Source organism: Antechinus flavipes, chromosome 1, assembly GCF_016432865.1.
Source record: "Antechinus flavipes isolate AdamAnt ecotype Samford, QLD, Australia chromosome 1, AdamAnt_v2, whole genome shotgun sequence".
NCBI lineage: Eukaryota > Metazoa > Chordata > Mammalia > Dasyuromorphia > Dasyuridae > Antechinus > Antechinus flavipes.
Genome location: NC_067398.1, coordinates 479,886,118 through 479,906,193, shown reverse-complemented (window position 1 = coordinate 479,906,193; position 20,076 = coordinate 479,886,118). Strand labels below are relative to the sequence as shown.

At 34.1% G+C, this 20,076-nt stretch overlaps 1 protein-coding gene across 30 annotated transcripts in view; it reads left to right on the top strand.

The window, feature by feature from the left end:
- DTNA (dystrobrevin alpha) overlaps nt 1–20,076 on the top strand; it is a 478,032-nt gene that overhangs the window by 259,784 nt on the left and 198,172 nt on the right. The window contains exon 1 of one of the 30 annotated variants that reach the window (XM_051970246.1): nt 11,709–11,822. The exons of 28 other annotated variants lie outside the window; for them this stretch is intronic. The gene's annotated coding sequence lies outside the window, so the exon portion shown is untranslated. Of the gene's footprint in view, nt 1–11,708; nt 11,823–12,504; nt 12,527–20,076 lie in introns of those variants that run through there. One more of the 30 variants, XM_051970247.1, reaches the window with a different exon arrangement.

Here is a 20,076-nt window from a genome sequence, read left to right as displayed (position 1 = left end):
CTTTGTGTTACTGTCTCTCTCAATGTCTTTCTATACATATATATGTATATATAATACATACATATTTAATTGATCTGTTAATGTATTTCCCACATTAACCCCCAAACGAATTCCTTGAAGGAAAGAGTGTTTGACTTTCAGTTTTTTTTTTCACATTCTAAGGTCTTAGAATAGATTCCTGTACATAATAGATCATTCGGACAATAAACATTTACTAAGCTCCTACTGTGTACTGTGCTCTGTGCCAAGAATTTGAGATACAAAGAAAGACAAAACATGATCCCTTCATTCTAGGGACTCACAATCTAAAAGGGAAGAATACATAAAAAGAAGCTGCATGATGAAGTCCATTGGAGCACAGTCAGGTGAAAAATGATAAGATGGCTACTCTTGATCCCCTGTTGCAGGATCTGGGATCAGCTCTCCACTATCTACCATCTAACTTCTCCAAACAGAAGGAGAAGGAAGGAGAAGGATATTGAGGAAGCTGGAATTTCAAAGACTGTCTTTCAAGATCACAAAATCCCAGAAGGCATGATAAATATATACTAATAATGAGTTTTTAATCAATGCTTGACAAATAAATAATTTGGGGAAATATTAGTCCTCTTCCCTCCCTCCCAATAGATAGAGGATCTGAAGCTCAGCTTAAGTTACATAGATTCTTCGTGTCAGAACCTGGTTATGTCATGTCCTTCTGTCTTCTCCTTAGGAATAACAGAGAAGTGGAAAGCTGTTTCCTGTCATTTATATAATATCTGTGTTTATTGTCATTTATATAACATTCCTTCTTCTCTGTACTGAATAAAGCCAGTTCCTTTCATTTTTTCTGATGGGGTTGATTTTCCAATCATTTTCCTTGCTTGCCTCTGGACTTTCTCCAGGTTCTCCATTACACATTTCAATTGTGGGGCAATAAATTGGATGAAGTATTCTAATAAAAAAAAAAAAAAAAAAAGCCTGACCAATGCTAATTATCAAGGGAGGATTACCTCGCAGTTTGGAGCCAGGCTACAGTGGCTCCAATTAACTCCCAAAGTGCCAATTAATTCTCCCAGGACTGGAGGGGCTGTCTCAGATTGAAAGCACTTACTGAAAGCAGGTGTTCAATGCAAACATACAGGAGCATTCTGTCTATATGTCTGGCTTGTGTACATGATGAGCTACTCCATAGAACAGTTACTTAAATATAAAAAATAATCTCTTTAAATTCATGAAACTTTTTATATACACTGAATGAAATTTCAAACATTACCTGTCCTTTTTTCTTAATATTCAAACTCATCCTCTTTTATGTATCTCATTAGTATTCTTTTTTACTGCCTTTCTTAGTAAATTTAACAAATTTTATCCTGAACTTCTTTTCCCCTCCTCTTTCTTCCTTCTAGTGATTTTCATGATTCCCTCTGCTAATTCTGCTTCCTCCTTCTGTCAACCTTCTTGACACCTATGGTTCTTGCCTTTAATTTCTCCTCCAGCTGGCCCCAGTTCCACTTTGAGCACCGTTGCATCAATTATTAACATTTATTGTGTGCCCACTGGATAAAAGGCTCTGGATTTTCAATCTGTATAACCTTCCATACACACTTCATTCACCAAGCAGTTAGTGTCCCTACAGGGGGCCATTTCCAGTCAACCTAATTTTTATTTTGCCACTGGACCTAAATGGCTCTGGCAGAGAAAATAAAGCTGGTGACTTTGTACAGCCCTCCCTCACTTCAATACAGTTCACTTGCAATTTTCGATATTATCTTCCAGATGTCTAAGTCCTCTTCAAGAAGAAAGGACAATGAATAATGAGTGTCCCTAAAACTCCACTTAGTTACTACTTTCCCATAGGAATATTAAAGAAGAAAGCAATGACTGAGTCCACTACTTATTCATATTTTAAACCCCAGAGCTACCAATCCCTCTAGAAATATCAGGGATTCTGTCTTTTGAGAATCACCAGGAAATGTAGAATTTTCAGATTCATTCCCTATGTCAGAAGCCAAGTAAAAGATAATTCCACATAAAAGAGTCCTCTCAGGGTAACCTTCAAGCTGGGTACAAAATCCAACTTTGTCATGGAAGGTCTCTACTATGTTTGGAAAAAACAAATAGCCTGAATTTATTCTGTAGATAATGAAAAAAATTAAATCCTTTATTGACTTTTTATTTCACTCTTTATCTCTTATCTCCCCACCCAGAAGATAAATTCCCCAAGAGCAGAAACTGAACTCCCTTTTAAGATTTGGAATTGTTCAATCTTTTCAGTTGTGCCCAACTCTACCTGATCACATTTAGGATTTTCTTGACAAAGAGTGATTTATTATTTCCTTCTCTAGCTCATTTTACAGATGAGGAAAATGAGACAAATGGAATGAAGTTAACTTGTACTCAACTAGATCACACAACTAGAAAGTGTCTAAAGCTGGATTTGAACTAATTTCTTCCTAATTCCAGGTCTAGCATTCTATCCATTACACTACCTAGATACCTAGTTACCTCTCTATGGGATTCATTTGTTATTTGCAGGACAATATCTAGAAAAATATTGTCACAGAGATGAGGCTTGATAAATATTCACTGATTTAAATTTTTACACTAGACAAGACCCATTAAAATCTTCTTTTGATAGTTTTTCGATTGATAGTTAAATAAATTGAGATCTGAAGAGTTTGCTATTTGCCCAAGCCCACAAACTAGTCAGTAGTAAAGCAGGGAAAAAAAAAAAAAGATATATATAAATATCTCACTGTAGTTTTTACTACACTCAAGTAACTTATTATATAGTTTATAACAGACAAGTATGGATTATTATTAAATATATGTAAAGTGCTGGATTTGGAATCAGGCAGACTCATCTTTATCAGTTCAAATCTAGCCTCAGACACTTAGAACTGTGTGATCCTAGGTGAGATATTTAACCCCATTTGCTTCAGTTTCTTGCATGTAAATGAGACAGAAAAGAAAATGGCCAACTACTCTAGTATCTTTGTCAAAAAAAAAAAAAAAACAAAACAAAACAAATGGGGACATAAAGTCAGATACTCATAAACATTAATGGTTAGTTTAAAGCAATGTTTCCCTAACTGATACTATATTAAACATTCCAATTCATACAATATTTTTAAAGGGGATTATTGCACAATAATCTTTAAAGAGTAAAACCATACATACAAATAGATTTGTTTAACTTAATGGTCATAGTATTACTGTCTTGAGCAAGGCAAATTGTTTTTCTTTTCATTGGGTTTTGAAATGATGGAATAATTTTGAACTGTTTTTTAATACTTAATTACATATTTTCCTTTTGTTATATACTATGACTATACAAGTTGTGCAGCTATTCTGTAGAGTCCTGTGGACTGATAGCTAAACTCAGAGCCAGTTAAGGAGAAATCATTTAGAGAAAATCTGGTACAGAAGGTTCAGAAACAGAGAAAGTGAACACTTCTAATGACAGAGTCTTAGGAATTTGTTTGTTCTCTTGGCCTTGAAAAGAGATTGGGTTTCCAGAAATGTCTTTTTCTACCTCTGGCTGAGAAAGAATACATTGATCTAAATAAAGACATTACCATGGCAATAAAAGCAGAAAGCCCATCTATCTGCGTGTACAGGATGTGGAGCTGTCACAGAAGGTGATGCAAAGGTTACATTTGGTGTAGAACATGGCGGCTTGCCAATAGAATGTACCACTGAGCTCAAATCACAGGCTTCCTCTGCTCCCTCCTTGTGATATTAATGCAATAATTGAATTCAAATGAGCTCTCACTGACCTTAAATAGGTTTGGGGCTCATTTACTTTATGAATAACTTGATCCTTCATCTAGCCCAGTATTTTTTTCTTAGTTTGTTTTCACTTTGGTGCTTGTATATTCTCTCAGATATAACTAGAGATTATTTTACCTGGGATAAAACAGTTCAGAGAATGTATGGAGGAGAGCACTCTCCATTTAGAAGAGTTTGATAGATAGGAGGCAGAGGTCAATCCTATTGCAGGCCCAGCCATAATGGAAAAAGGGATGGTAAGATTAGGTACCAGAAGAGGCTGTTGTATCAGTAGGACTCAAGGACTGGGAACTTGAGAAGAAAAGAAGTTATTTGCTTTATGTAATATATACTGATGCAGGGCCATAAGTGGAAAAGTACCACCCTTTGGGGAAAGTACTGTTCCCTCAATAAATTTTTAGCACCATGAATAAAAGCCTGAATTTTTCCCACTCTAATTACCACTACATATTCTAGTTTTGTTATGAGGTAAAATGTTCTTTTTTTCCTAATCATTCTTAACATTTTTTTCTCTACCAGTAGCAGGTGCACCCTAGTGGCAACACCAAATGTTCTTTTTCTCCCACAAGTGGCAATGTCTCCCTCTCCAAATGATACCAATCTATTATTTGAAAGTTGAAATACTGAGCATGTGGCATGCTTCGTAGAGGATGCCAAACTAGAAACTGGAATAAAGAATTATAGAGGAAAGATTTGGAATTTTAAATGACCTTGACATCTATAGAGGCTGCCTGCTATAATAGAAAGATCTGTGGAATGGGAGTCAGGAAAACCAGATTTGGTTTGTAACTGGCTACCGACTAGTTATGTGATTTTGAACAAGACAACTTCTCTGGTCCTTTTGGATAAGCAGTAGGTGATTTTAAAGGTCCCTTTAACTTCATATCTTAAAAACTAAAATGTCCTTTTGCACAATAAGCTAGTAGTTAAAAACAGTTAAAAAGAGGCAGGCAGATTATAACATATTGATGGAGGGGGAAAAAAACTACAAAAAGAAAATATTGGAAATGGATTTCTTAGAAATTAATGTCAGTCAAAATGGGTCTATGACCTAGGCATAAAGAACGAGATTATAAATAAATTAGAGGAACATAGAATAGTTTATCTCTCAGACTTGTGGAGGAGAAAGAAATTTGTGACCAAAGATGAACTAGAGACCATTACTGATCACAGAATAGAAAATTTCGATTACATCAAATTAAAAAGCCTTTGTACAAATAAAACTAATGCAAACAAGATTAGAAGGGAAGCAACAAACTGGGAAAACATTTTCACAGTTAAAGGTTCTGATAAAGGCCTCATTTCCAAAATATATAGAGAACTGACTCAAATTTATAAGAAATCAAGCCATTCTCCAATTGATAAATGGTCAAAGGATATGAACAGACAATTTTCAGAGGATGAGATGAAACTATTACCACTCATATGAAAGAGTGTTCCAAATCATTATTGATCAGAGAAATGCAAATTAAGACAACTCTGAGATACCACTACACACCTGTCAGATTGGCTAAGATGACAGGAAAAAATAATGATGAATGTTGGAGGGGATGCGGGAAAACTGGGACACTAATGCATTGTTGGTGGAGTTGTGAACGAATCCAACCATTCTGGAGAGCAATCTGGAATTATGCCCAAAAAATTATCAAATTGTGCATACCCTTTGATCCAGCAGTGTTTCTATTGGGCTTATATCCCAAAGAAATACTAAAGAAGGGAAAGGGACCTGTATGTGCCAAAATGTTTGTAGCAGCCCTGTTTGTAGTGGCTAGAAACTGGAAAATGAATGGATGCCCATCAATTGGAGAATGGCTGGGTAAATTGTGGTGTATGAATGTTATGGAATATTATTGTTCTGTAAGAAATGACCAGCAGGATGAATACAGAGAGGACTGGAGAGACTTACATGAACTGATGCTAAGTGAAATGAGCAGAACCAGGAGATCATTATACACTTCGACAACAATATTGTATGAGGACATATTTTGATGGAAGTGGATTTCTTTGACAAAGAGACCTGAGTTTCAATTGATAAATGACGGACAAAAGCAGCTACACCCAAAGAAAGAACACTGGGAAACGAATGTAAACTATCTGCATTTTTGTTTTTCTTCCCGGGTTATTTATACCTTCTGAATCCAATTCTCCCTACACAACAAGAGAACTGTTCGGTTCTGCAAACATATATTGTATCTAGGATATACTGCAACATATCCAACATATAAAGGACTGCTTGCCATCTAGGGGAGGGGGTGGAGGGAGGGAGGGGAAAAAAAAATCGGAACAGAAACGAGTGTCAATATAATGTAATTATTAAATAAAAAATTTAAAAAAAAGAAAAAGAAATTAATGTCAGAAAAAATGCAGGATTAATAATAATACCGATGTGGAAAGATGGAACCATTAATTACCATAATCGGTCAACTAGCATTTCATTAATAAGTCAATCAACAAGTATTTGTTAAGCACTTACTATATAGCATATATTGTGTTAAACCCTAAGGACACAAAGAAGGCAAAAAAAAATTAGTTCTGGCCACAAGGGACATACATTTCACCCTAATATATTAATAGTAAGATAGCGTGAAGAAATAACAAAGCACACCTGCTGCTGGTTCTGTTTCCATTTTACATGTATATAATTTAAAAAGGATCTGAAGCAATATATAGAAGTATAGCAAATAGAATGGGGAAAAAAATTAACATTAAAGCAATATGAGCTTTTAATTAAGAGAGCTTAAGGGTGTTTTAATAACTTTTCTAATGTTTGAAATTTTATTTTTTTGGAAGGTGTTCTTTCCTGAGGATAGAACAAGAAGAAATGGACTCAGTTTGAAAGAAAAGAGATAGAAATAATCATAAGATAGCCTTATAGCAAATGCTCACCAAAAATGGGATGGCTTATAATCTGAGTCAGTACTTTTTTGAGTGTTTTCAAGAGTTAAATGGTTATTGATATGATTCAGATATCTTAAACTAGTCACATAGAAAGAAGCAAGAAAACTCCAGTCTTCCAAACTTGTCATTAACACTTGAAAAGTTTTCACAAGCATTCTATAATATATGCTAAGCCATTATAAGAATGAAGCATGTGGTAGTGTCTGAAAAAGAATAGCTTCTTAGTTGTGGGTTATATTATTTTATTAAGGTTCAACTGCCTTTTTAGGGTAGACTTTACTTATTTCAAGATGGTAATCTTTAAAGTTTTCTTTACTTACCACAGAGCTATCAAGATTAAGTGTTACCATGTCCATAATCATGGATATCAATATTACCTAGTAGGCATAGTAGGCAAAAATGACAACTATATGCTAAGCTCTGGGGATACAAAAAAGAGTGAAATATAGTCCTTACTCTCAAGGAACCTACAATCTAATGAGAAAGAGGAAATGCAAATACATACACAAAACACACACATACACACACATCCTTCTATATACACATATGTATATATGTATTTAGACACATAAAGCAAGCTATATACAGGAAAAATAGGAAATAATTAAGAGAGGGAAGGCACTAGAATTAAGAGAGGTTGAATAAGACTTCCAGTAAAAGATGAAATATTAATTGGGGCTTAAGGCAGCCAGGGAGGTGAGTAAGTAGAACAAAGGAGGGAAAGTATTGCCAGCATGTGGGACAGCCAGAGAAAATGTCAGGAGCCAAAAGATATGTCTTGTTCATGGAACACCAACGAAGTGTCACTGGACTGAAGAGTATATGTTAGGGAATAAGGTTAGTAATGAAATAAATGACCTCTGAAGGTCTCTTTCAGCTGAACCATGTCAAGATTGCCTAAACAAGTGTTACTGGGTTGACAATCTGGTTCTGAAGTCGAAAAAAAAGTTTTGGTTTTTATTCCAATGATCTCAGTGCCTAGAAGCAAGCTTGGTATGGAAATTCCAGTCATCATGAAGTGAGCAGTTTAACTGTAATTTATAGACTTAAGAGAATTATATGAAGTTCTGAAAGCTTAAAACTTCCCTTAATAATACAATTGGTGCATATCATAATCAAGACTTGATTGCAGAATTTCCTGACTCTTTATTAGATTGTTTTCTCATCTTGAATATAGTACATTTTAAATGCATTTTGCTAAATTATCATTGAATGTGGAAAATTTTTTTTTACTATAAGTGAGTGGATTTTGTATACATAATAGGTAGTACAGTGAAGCATCAATAATCAGTCTTTCTAAAATTGAAAGGGAAGCAAATCTTGACAATCACTTAACAGAAACATATTACATACTCACTATGGGCACTAGGGGCAGCAAGGTGATACATGGCAGTTAGGTGGTAAAGTGCATGGATCTCTGGCCCTGGAGTCAGAAAAACCTGAGTTCAATTCTGTGTAATTAGCTGTGTAATGCTGGGTAAATCACTTAACCCCATTAGCCTCAATTTCCTCATCCATAAAATGAGCTGGAGAAGGAAATGGCAAGCCATTCCAGTGACGTTACTGGTAAAGTTACCAAGAAAACTCAAAATGCGCTCATGAAGAGTTGGACACAACTGAAAAATGATTGAACAACAACAGAAATGTGTACTAACATTTGTAAAATCATTAAAGATTAAAGTTAAATTATTAAAATTATTTAAGAATTTTAAAAGATCATAGAACCAAACATCATCATATACTGCAATTGATAAGAAAAAAAAGTCAACCCATTTTCCTAACTCAATTTATTGATTAGTCCCTTCCCTAGTCATCAAAAATATTCCATACTCCACAACTGTGTGTTTTGTGTCTCGAGAGACTGAAAACTGTTGATCCAGTAGATTTAGTGAGGCAAAATCAGTTCATAGAAGGAGAAAGAATGAGCTAAAGTTTCCCAAACTTGTAACTATAAATGATCCAGAAGTCTGTTTTTAGTCGCTGCTGGTACTAGAACAGATATGAATTATTTATTCAGACTGTAGCTGGATCAATCTTTGCTTCATCAGTCTGTCTGTAAAGAGTTAGCAGGTGCTGAATTCACTTTCACTGTAGGTGCTGCTACTTGTCTTTCCTGTGCATTTTGCCTCACTCAGACACTCAGACACTTTATAGAGCAATGTCATCAAGATTCACAGTACTTAGAAAATTTTCAGTGCTGCTCCTGTGCCAGGACTATTTTAATAATCTCAACCAAATATTTGAGTTGGTTGTTTAAGATAGAGAAAATACTGCAGTGCACAACATTTATTTTCTTCTTTCTGAAAACTTGCTGAAATTTAAAATGTCATACTCGTCACCCTCCCTTTCTCCAGGGTTATTTCCCTATACCATACTATTGAATATAGGCTTGAAAGAGAATTAAATAAGAATTTCCTTGTACTCCTGACCTTGATGTAGCCTAGTATGAATGAGAACCAGAAGTGTAGAATATAGTTTGTACAAGCTGTTGCAAGTCAAGGTAATATTTATTTTAAGGTCAGCTTCAGTCAACAAATTACTAAAATGTGCCTATATTTGCACCTATTCTCAAACCAGTTGGTTCATTTATTTATTTCCTGGAATTGCTATCTCTATGTTAGCATAGTATTTTTTTACCCTGGGGAGAGAGTTCAAACCTAAAAAAGGATCACTGTCTTTATGGGTTTTTTCCTCTTTTGTTTTTTATTATTATTTTTATTTTATTAATTTTAAAAATTATTTCTCTTTTACAGAAATCCCTAATAACAAAAGAACAACGTTTTAGGTTGAGAATTTTTCAACATAGGAAAACTTATCTATCAAGAAGTTCTATATTGATTCTGAAATAACTTCACCATATCTCATAGGAAAAGAACTTACTACCAAACCCTAGACTTCTTTCTAGTTCATACTAGAAAGTAATCCCTTCTTGATTGAATGAAATGCAAATGACAATTTTGCTCTTTTTTTTTTTTTTTGCCTTGTTACCTAGTTGTTTTCATACTCATTTCTAGCTTCCAAAAAAAGCATGTCTGTCTATATATGTGTGTGTGTGTGTGTGTGTGTGTGTGTATGTAAATATCTGTTATGATCACATAAGATTTTTTTTTCAATTCTGGATTGAATGAAGACACCATCTTTTTCTTTAGATAACAACCTGGGGAGAGGGAAATTTGCCCTGACCAAAAAAAATATTGATGAAATTCACCAGAAAATTGGCTTTTGCCCCAGCCTTGCTCATTAGCCTACCACAGGCTCACTTGCTCTTCTTCAATATGTGGTACATGACCAGCATTTTTAGTTTAAGTTAAGACCATGAGATAGAAACAGAAATTCACTTTGATGATGTTCAGTCACTTCAATCATATTTGACTCTTCTTGACTCTGTTTCGAGTTTTGTTGGCAAAGATACTGTAGTGGTTTGCTCTTTTCTCTAGCAAATTAAGTGACTTACCCAGTGTCATACAGTTAGTAAGGACCTGAGGCTGGATTTGAACCAGAAAAATAAATGCTCCTGATTCCCAAAGCATACTTATTGACTATGTAATTATGGGCAAATCATTTAATTCTCTTAGCTTTAGTTTTCTCATATGGAAAATAGATACAATGACACTGACTTCCACCCTGCTCCTAGAACAAGGCAGGCTAGGCTTTGGTCCTTTTAATTCTGGTCTCTCATCTATTTTATTCCTCATTTTTATTTTCTAGTCTTCCCCAATCACCTTCAAGTTCCACCTAAAATCCTACTCCAACCAGAAACCTTTTCTAGTTCTTCTTCTATCCGGTGCCTGTTCTCTGTTGATTAGTTCCTATTTACCTTGTTGGTAGTTAATTTGTACTTTTTTTTTTGCCATATCATCTCCTTGATTACATTGTAGGGTCCTCAAGAACAGGGACTGGGGTTTTGTTTTGTTTTGGGGTTTTTTTTTGCATTTTTTCTCATCCATAGAGAATGCTGGCAATATAAAGATACTTAATAAATGATTGTTGATTGACTCATGATAGCACCTACTTCCAAAGGTTGTTGTGAAGATAATATAAGATAGTATTTGCGATACACTGTGCTAATCTCAAAGCCTTATAGCAGTGCTAGTTTTTATTAATTCATTGAAAGAAGATGTGTTTATGTGATGTTTTACTTTTTTTATCTGACTGTGGAAAACTCATTGTACTGTTTCAGTTACAATAATAGTAAGTATTAATGTGAAATAAGCAAGGATCCCCTCATTCAGATTTATTCTGGAAATATTTGGACAGGTCATGATTGAATATCAGTTATTCTTGATCTGAAGCTACTCAATTCAGTCTTGTTGATATTGAAAGAGTATATTAGCTCAGAATGAGTATTGAAAAGGACATACAAGTGCAATTATGTAGGCTATGATCAATTTTAATTAGAGTTCTAATTAGTTTTTAATAATAATCTAGTGTTGGATTATGCAACAAAGTAGAACTATGCCTTCTATACTCTGTTATAGAAAAATCGCAGTGAGAACAACTCTTTAAGTAGCAATGTAATTGTTCAGCAGCATATTCAACACCTGTATCTCTGTATTTGGTAAGCCACTTTATTTTTTTTAAGGGAATTTTGAAACTGATTGCATTTCCTATAAAGTCAGTGATGAGAATTTTTAATTTTCTAAATGATGTGAGTAGATAATCATCAGCAATTTAAGAGATTAGTGACAACTTAAAATTTTTTATGATCAACTCATTTACTTTAAAAACTTTGGAGGATTTCCCCTCCCTTCTTTTCTCTGTACTATGATTTTTTTTCAATTTTTTTCCCTTACAAATCTGAGTCCCACGAAGCAACCGAAATACATAAAAATTAAACTTATAGCACAAAGGGAAAACACTAAAACCTGACTTTTTCAGGGTGGGTAAGGATAAAAAGCAACTTTTTCTCAAGTCTTTTGTATTCTAGCAGCTGGGTACAGTGCTACCATGGTAACATACCACATGATGAGGTGTATTAGATTGCTGTGTGTAGAGCAGAGAGAGAATGAACACAGCTTTTTAAGGAAGTTAAAGGTTACTTTGGAGTTTCTTCTGTAGAAATGAATAAGGTCAAATGCACTATTTCCAGCACATGCGGTACTCCAAAAGAAACATTAGAGACATCTTGGTACAGTAAACAGCAGACTAAGGTAAGGTGTAATCACTTCTAACTAAAAGTGAACCCCTCTTAATTGCTATTTTTCCAGAAGCTTGACTCAAAAGGAGGAATCCATCCTAGATCTTTCTTCAAAAAAAGGCATAATATATCCATCCCTGCACCATGACCCCTCCCCAAGCCCTGGCCCAGTTCCCTTTTCTCAGTCCCTTTCCCTAGGAATCCTAACCAAAGAACCCCAACAGGTTTTGCATTTGAGAAGGCAAAAAGATTCTGAGATTTTTTAGAGATTGCTAAGAGGAAATGAATTGAGGTTGTGATTTGGATTCTTATGCCTCCTACTTATTCATCAATGAAAAAGTGTCTCCAGGTTTCCTTTTTACTTGTTTCATCTTTGTAAATATTCCACAGGTCATAGAGACTAGTTTCTCAATTATAGTCATGCTGTGCAGTAAGCTAATCAGAACCTTGCTTGGATTCACCAGCATTCTATTTGCTATTTTTAAATAATGTTTGATAACATCAGTATCTCCCTTATCCAGCAAACTATTAGAACGACAAGGCTCCATGTAAGATTTTCACTGCAGTTTCTAATTCACTTTTCCATGTTTACTAGGACACTTGCACAGAGCTGGATACAAATTTATTGTTGTTAAAAGAATTGAAAAAAAGTACTGAATACTGTAAAGCTGAATATAAAATGCCGGCACCTAATACGTACACCAATATGCAGTAGATGTAAGTAATTAATTATTGCATTGACCTGTTTAGTAAAACCTCATTCCCAAAGCACTGGGGCAATCCACTCCCATGTCATTCTTGTTTACATTGCCATCCAAATTACTCGTTTCAAAAAAGGCAGACACATATTCATTTACCACTTTTTTTAAAGTATAATTCCTTTTTCCCTTAATATTTTGGTTATACTTTCTCCAATATAAAGAAATATTGATCTCCAGATCAGTTGTCTAATCCTCTCCTATGAAAATAGGTTATTTAAAATTGTTATCCAATAGTATACTTGAATTCACTTTATAATTTTTACTTTATACTTTAAACTTAGAACTTCAAACACTATAACAAACTTAAACTAGTTAAATTCACATAGGTGGCTAACTGATAGAAGTTTTTAGCTTTAGGAGTTAGGGTGACCCAGTAGATAGAGTGCTGATTCAGGAATCAATATTGCTCATTTTCTTGAGTTCAAATCCAGCCTCAGACATTAGCTGTATTGACGCTGGGCAAGTCACTTAGTTGCTGGAGAAGGAAATGAGCAAACCATTATAGTATCTTTGCCAACAAAACTCCAAATAGAGTCAGGAAGAGTCAAATATGACTGAAATGACTGAACATCATCAAAGTGAGTATCTATTTCTATCTCATGGTCTTAACTTAAAAAAAAATGTTGATCATGCATCATATATTGAAGAGGAGCAAGTGAGCCTGTGATAGGAGGCAATTCTCTGGTGAATTTCATCAATATTTTCTTGGTCAGGGAAAATTTCCCTCTGCCCAAGTTGCTGTTTAAGGAGAAAGATGGTATCTTCATTAAATCCAGAATTGAAGAAAAAAAAAAGCTTACGCGATCAAAATAGAAGAAAAATGTTACATTGATATAAAATATGGAATATATAAGAATTGCCTCAGCCAGAACTAGAATGCAAAATAGTAATGAGTTGAACTCATTCATTCAGTTACCTAACATTTTCAAACTTTTATGGGAATACAAATACAAGAAGAAAGACAATACCTGCCCTCAAAATGATTAAAATCTAATAAGGAAAGACACACACAAAAGGGAGGAGGGGAACAAAAGTAGCTGATGAGAGGGTAGAATGTTAGAGGATGTTCACCGTACAGCCAGAAAAGAAATAATTTATGGCTAGCTTAGATGCCTTCTTTAAATGGAGTTCTTTTAAAAAAAAAAAAAAGTTACTTTCTCACAATTATATATTAAAACAAGTTTTAACTTTTTTTAATTTTTGAGTTCCAAATTCTATTCTTTTCTTCTTCCCCTTTTTCCTCTCTGTGATGGTAAGTAATCTGATATAGGTTGTACATGTACAATCATGTAAAACATTTCCATATTAGTTATTTAAATGGAGGTTCTAAGAGGAGTTATTCAATCAGCGATGGACTTTATAGATGCAGAGGGTACTTCCATTGTGTGAATTCCAGGGCTGGACTGATGCTCTGAGATGAAGAGTTGGGAATGGTTAAAAAGATCCAAAATATAACATGGAAAGTTATGAGAGTTCATGAATTACTTTACTTATCTCACAGAACAGTTGTCATAATAGAGTAGAATAAGAAAATAGAAAAACTCTGTGTAATTTATAACTATGAAGTATCATTTGTTATTATTGTTATTATTAGGAATTCTGATTAATAAAAAGACATTCAATTGAGAATGTAGATAGAATAAAAGGAAAATCAGTTTAAAAAAAGCTATTTTAAATGGGAAATTCATACTATATCTTTCTACAGAAGTGAAGAATATATCCTAAATTAATGAAATAGTATTTATTAAATACTGATCAAATACCAGAGGAAGTGTTAAGTGGTAGGTTTAGAAATAAAGCAAGGAAAACAATCCTTGCCCTAAAGGAATTTATATTTTAGTAGAAAAAAATAAGATCTATATTGGAAGTGACAAGGTAGGTAGTGGGGTATGGTGTAGTGGATAGAGTGTGGGGCTTAGTCATACACTTACTATCTGTGTGACCCTGAGCTAATCATTTAATTTGTTTGCCTCAGTTTCTTTATCTGTAAAATTAGCTGGAGAAGGAAATGGCAAACCATTCCAGTAACTTGCCAAGAAAACCTCAAATGGTGTCACCCAAAATCTGAAATGACTGAATAACAATAACAATAGGGACTGATAGAGAGGAAAGGATGATTTATTATGAGAAGTCACTAGGGTGGTGAATGGAACCCATCGGGTATGGAATGACTCATTTTTTCCAAGAATCTTAATGTTGTTTTGATTTCTCTTCCCAGAGCTAGAGGTGAGCAGAAGTGGGTGGGAGACAAGAAATTGTCTGGTAAGCAATGTGATGGATTTCAGTTTGGGCTAGGTGTGGAGAATTAAACCAATTAGGATCCCAGGGCCTCAGGGTAGAAATCAGAATCTGGAACTCCCTGGCATGGAAATAAGACAAACCTCTAGGTGCCTATTTTTTTTTTCCCTAATCTTCTAACTTTCCCCCGAGCTACTGCATCAGACTAACAAATACCTTTATCAATGCCTGACAGCTTCATTTTATTAACTCTATACACAAGGAGAAAAGATCTGGAGTACTAGTAGTATTTGAGTAGTAAATTTAATACATTTTTTCAGAAAGCATAATTTAGCATAAATTTAAAAAGGCACAGATTGTCCCTTTCTGTTCTGTGTAATTGAAATGAAGAGATTCTACAGTGGCATATGCTGAATTCACTAACATTGTAGGCTATAATAATTCTTGAAAGCTACACATAAGCACTAGCTTCTAGTGCGTATTTTGCACTTAATATTTCCTTAATCTAGGGCAGCTATGTGGTGCAGTGGATAAACTGCCAAACTTGGAGTCAGAACCTTGGACACTTACTACCTGTGTGCTCCTGAGAGAGACATATTATTTCTTTTTTGCTTCTGTTTGGTCATCTGTAAACTGGAGCTAATAACTTTGTAGGCTGTTATAAGGATCAAATGAGATCATAATTGTAAAATGCTTAGCACAGGCTGACATTAAGTATTATATCAATCTTAATCATTATTAATAATAATAATTGAACATTGATTTCTTTCACATGAATCCCAGACAAATTTGAGTTATTTATAGCCCTTTCCCTTTTCCTTACAATATTTTCTCATCTCCTAGTCTTTAGGCTCAATGATTTACCCCTTCTCCATCCCTACAATTCTTGGAATGAACTTCTTCACAACATATATTTTATCCCTATAATATGTTGTGAAGATATTTCAGGATCAGTATTACTTAAATAAAAGAACAATAAACTACTTCCCTAATGATATAGATATCCTTTCTTGGTTGAATAAAATGCTAATGATAGTTTTCTGAGTCAAGAGTGCCAGTATTCCTTGAACACATTTTTAAAAATTCAGTGAGCTTAGTACTAAACATTATAGGCTAGCTATTCAATCTTGAGTAATGTCCTGTTTAGAACCATTCTGTAATGTCATTTTTAAACATTTGCTATTTTTTGTTTTTACACTACCTTCATTTTTTACATTTATTCCTTCCTTCTCCTCTTCAGAGAGCTATCCCTTGTAGGAAAAAAAATTGAAAGACAAAGGGGAGAGAGGAATTCAGTAAAACTATTAAACACATTAGACTATGCTATAGCATAGCAGTGTTCCACATCCTTTGGCAGCCATGTAAAAAAGATAAAACTTTTTTTGAAAGAAATTAGACTTGCTTCTTAGAAGTATTCATTATTAGACATTTAGCTTCTTTAAAAAAAAATCTGTGATAATAAAATAATTTCCAATGAATTAGAAATAACTAATTTAAAAGGATCTTTTAAATTGCTAAGTATTCAGTTTACCTTAGAAGACAATGTGGTACAGTAGAAAGAATGCTAAATATGAAAGTAACTGGACTTGAATTCAAATTTCAACCCTGCCACTTACTATCCATGTGACCCTGGATAAATCACCCTTGTCCTCATCCATTAAGTTATTATTTTTGACTAGCTTAATATCTAAATATTCTTCCAGCTCTAGATGCATGATCCCATGAAATACTACCTATAATTGGAGAGGAATGCTATTAAGAGGGAAAGAAATTGCCCTTTGTTTGTTATTTTTCAAAATTTATTTTGCAGAACTAACCAAGTTCATTCATAATTTTCTCCCAATAACTCCCTATAATTAAGTTGGTCATTTTCTAACCAGTGATTGCTGTTGTTTGGTCAAAACAACCCATATATTTTTACACATATTCCTGTGTAAATAGGAGAGGTTTTCATTAAGAATAATGCACCAGTCAATAGCTTTACTAAATGTGACCAGTTGTTTAATGTCAAAGAGCTTCTAACCAGGAATCCACAGTTTGTGATGTTTCTCAAAAAAGGAAATAACAGGTAATTTTATAATAACTTATAATAATCCTAAAAGAGCTGTTAACATAATGAACCATTACATTCTTTTCCCCTTACACCCAAAAAACACCTTTTAATATTGGAAGTTAAAAAATAAATGATGAGATCATTAGTCTGAAACCTGCTATCCACCTCGTATTCTCTTTTTTTTAGAGGAATTTGTGTTGCTTTTCCTGCCTGAGACTAATTGAAAAGTGTTCTAATTCCTTGTAGGTGAATAGAATCATCACATGAAAGATTCTGATAGGTATTCTTTGTGCTATTCCAAAGAGAGAATTAACATTTCAATTTGAACTTAAGTCAGGATAGAATCTAAAGAACTGGCTTTATATAGATGTAAATATGTTCACATATTGTTCTAACTTTTGGTTGTTTCTTATCAGTAATTCACTTCTAGATCTAGAGCTAAATTAAAACAATCTGTTAAATACTTTTAGTTACTAAGTTTTAGAACAAATCAGTGATTTCATTGTTATAGGAAATTCTCAATGAGGAAACTCTTCTAATGCAGATCAGAACCTGCTCTTCAGCTAATTTTAGAGAATTGTATGGGACAGTTGCGGCAAATAGGGGGCTCAGTGGGTAGAGTACTAGGCCTAGAGTTTAGAAAATCCAACATCAGACACTTCCTAACTATGTGACCCTGAGCAAGTCACTTAATTTTATTTGCTTCAATTTATTCATCTGTAAAATGAGCTGGAAAAGGAAATGGCAAATTCTAGTTTCTTTGCCAAGGAAACCCCAAATGACTAGACGTGTGCACAGAACTGAAAAATGACTCAACAACAGCTAACATTGTGGGATAATTAGATGTTTACTTTTCTAAGATCACAGTAGAAACTAGGTCTTCTTGACTTTAAGGTCAGCCCTCTATCTCTTCTGCCATTCTGTCTACTCACTTATCAAAATGAATTTCCTAAAAGTGCCACCTGATCAAGTTACTTTTCTACACAATAAACTCCAATAAATCCCTATCATTTTCAAGATCAAATATAAAACCTTTTGATTTTCCAAGCCTTTCATTATCAGCCCAATTCCAACCTCCAATCATCAATCTTCTTTAACCCAGGCCTATCTGTCATATATTCTGCAAACCAGGCACACTGGCTTCCTTGCTATTCTTTTTAAAGAACATTTTCATTGGCTGTCTCCCAGTACTTGGAATCCATTTCCTCCTCACCTTTGCCACCTATCTTCTTTCATATCATAAATAAAATTTTCCCTTCTACAGGAAGCCTTTCTCTGTTGGTAACTTCCTAGTTATCCTCTGTATGGTTTGTTTATATATAGTTTTCATGTTATCTTCCTTATTAGATTAGATGCTCCTTGAGAACATCACCTATCTTTTTGCCTTTCTTTCTATTCCTACTATATTTGTTGTTGTTCCTTCTTTGGGTTGGACACTTTGTGAACCTGTGAACCTTAGCACACCATGGGATTTTCTTGACGAAAATATGAGAGTGATTTGCCATTTTTTTCTCCAGTGGACTCCAGTTCTAAGTGTCTCACCCAGGATTACACAGCTAATAAATTTCTGAGATCCAATTTGAATTCAGATCTTTGTATTTTATCCACTGAGCCACCTAACTGCTTCATATAATAGTGATCCAGAGAAGAATAATCACTTAATAAATGTTTATTGACTGACTGATTGATAGTCATATTTGTAAAGCATGTAGCAAACCTTTGTAAATGCTCCTTTAGTAATTGTTGTTTTTCTGAAATGTAAGTCTAGTTAGTGTCTGAATTCATAAAGGAACACTTTCTTTTTCTAAATGGTAAACTAAAAACACTGACTTCTTAGGAATAATTAGATTAAGCAATTTAGGTTGACTCTCCATCCATCCACTGAAATATCTTTTTTTTTCAAAGCTGTGATGAAAAAATATACTTTTAATATGACTAGATTCATCCAGAAAGTAGCTTTTTAATCAAAAGGATATGACTAAAAATGTGTGTAATTATTTGTGAATAAATTTTTGCTTCAGAAACAATTATAAATTAGTTTACCGAAAGTTATAAAATATATCATTTTCCTGATTAAAATTCCTTCATTATTTGTTTAGTATAACTTAGAGGGAATATTTAGAAATTTATTTTTGTTTTCCTGTACCAATTGATTTGAAATTTATGCTTTCACCCTTCAGGTGAAAATTCAGGGGGATTTAGTAAGCTTATTTTCAAAACTTTCCTTTGTCAGTTGCCATCTTTAGCAGCAAGTCAGGTAAACAGCTACTGACTTATTTTTTTAAGAGTCTCTAAGGATTATATTAATCATTCCACTAAGCACCAGGGTAAGCTCTCTGTGGCTGATGAAATTGAGCCTATCCCATTCCAATGCAAATTTCTCCCAGACTGAACTGGATAAGGCAAGACTTTGGATATAATAACATAAGTGTTCATATAGTGTTTGCAAAGTGCTTTCTATATGTAGCCCATGTGATCTCTTAGGATCATTATCTCAACTTTTGCTTCCTCAGACCAGTCTTGGGTCCTGAAGAAAGAAATCTCTATCTCATCCCCAGGGTTCCAGAGGTTAGAGTGATTGAGGAGTTGGAGGGTAATTCTCCAATGCCATCTTCTGGAGTCCCACCATTATGCTTCCCTCAAGTATTAGCAGTTGAAAATCATTTAGTCATCTAGTCATAATGACACAGATATTTTATACTGTCTAGAGGTTTTTTTAAATGGGGTATCTTTTACTATCTTGCAGAGTTTTGTTTGTGATATATAAGAATGCTGATGATTTCTATAGATTTACTTTATATACTGCTACTTTGCTCAAATATTTGTTCCAACTAACTGTTTAGTTGATTGTCCAAGTATATCATCATATTGTCTGCAAAAGAAATAGTTTTATTACTTCATTTCCCATTCTAATTTCGTCTACTCATCACTATTTTTAAAATTTTTTAGCACACTATTGAATAATATTGGTCACAATAGATATTCTTGTTGCACATCTGATCTTACTGGGAAGGATTCTAGTTTATCCCCATTACAAATAACATTTGCTAATGGTTTTAAAGGAGTAGCAAAAGTTGGTACAAAATATGTCCTCAAAAGTGTGACATACAAAGACCAGGGTAAAGTGAACTCAATTTTAGCACATTTAGCAAAAGGATAATTCAAAGCTGTCTTTCTCGTTTTATGGAGTTGCTCAAGAAGGTCTCTCAGGCATG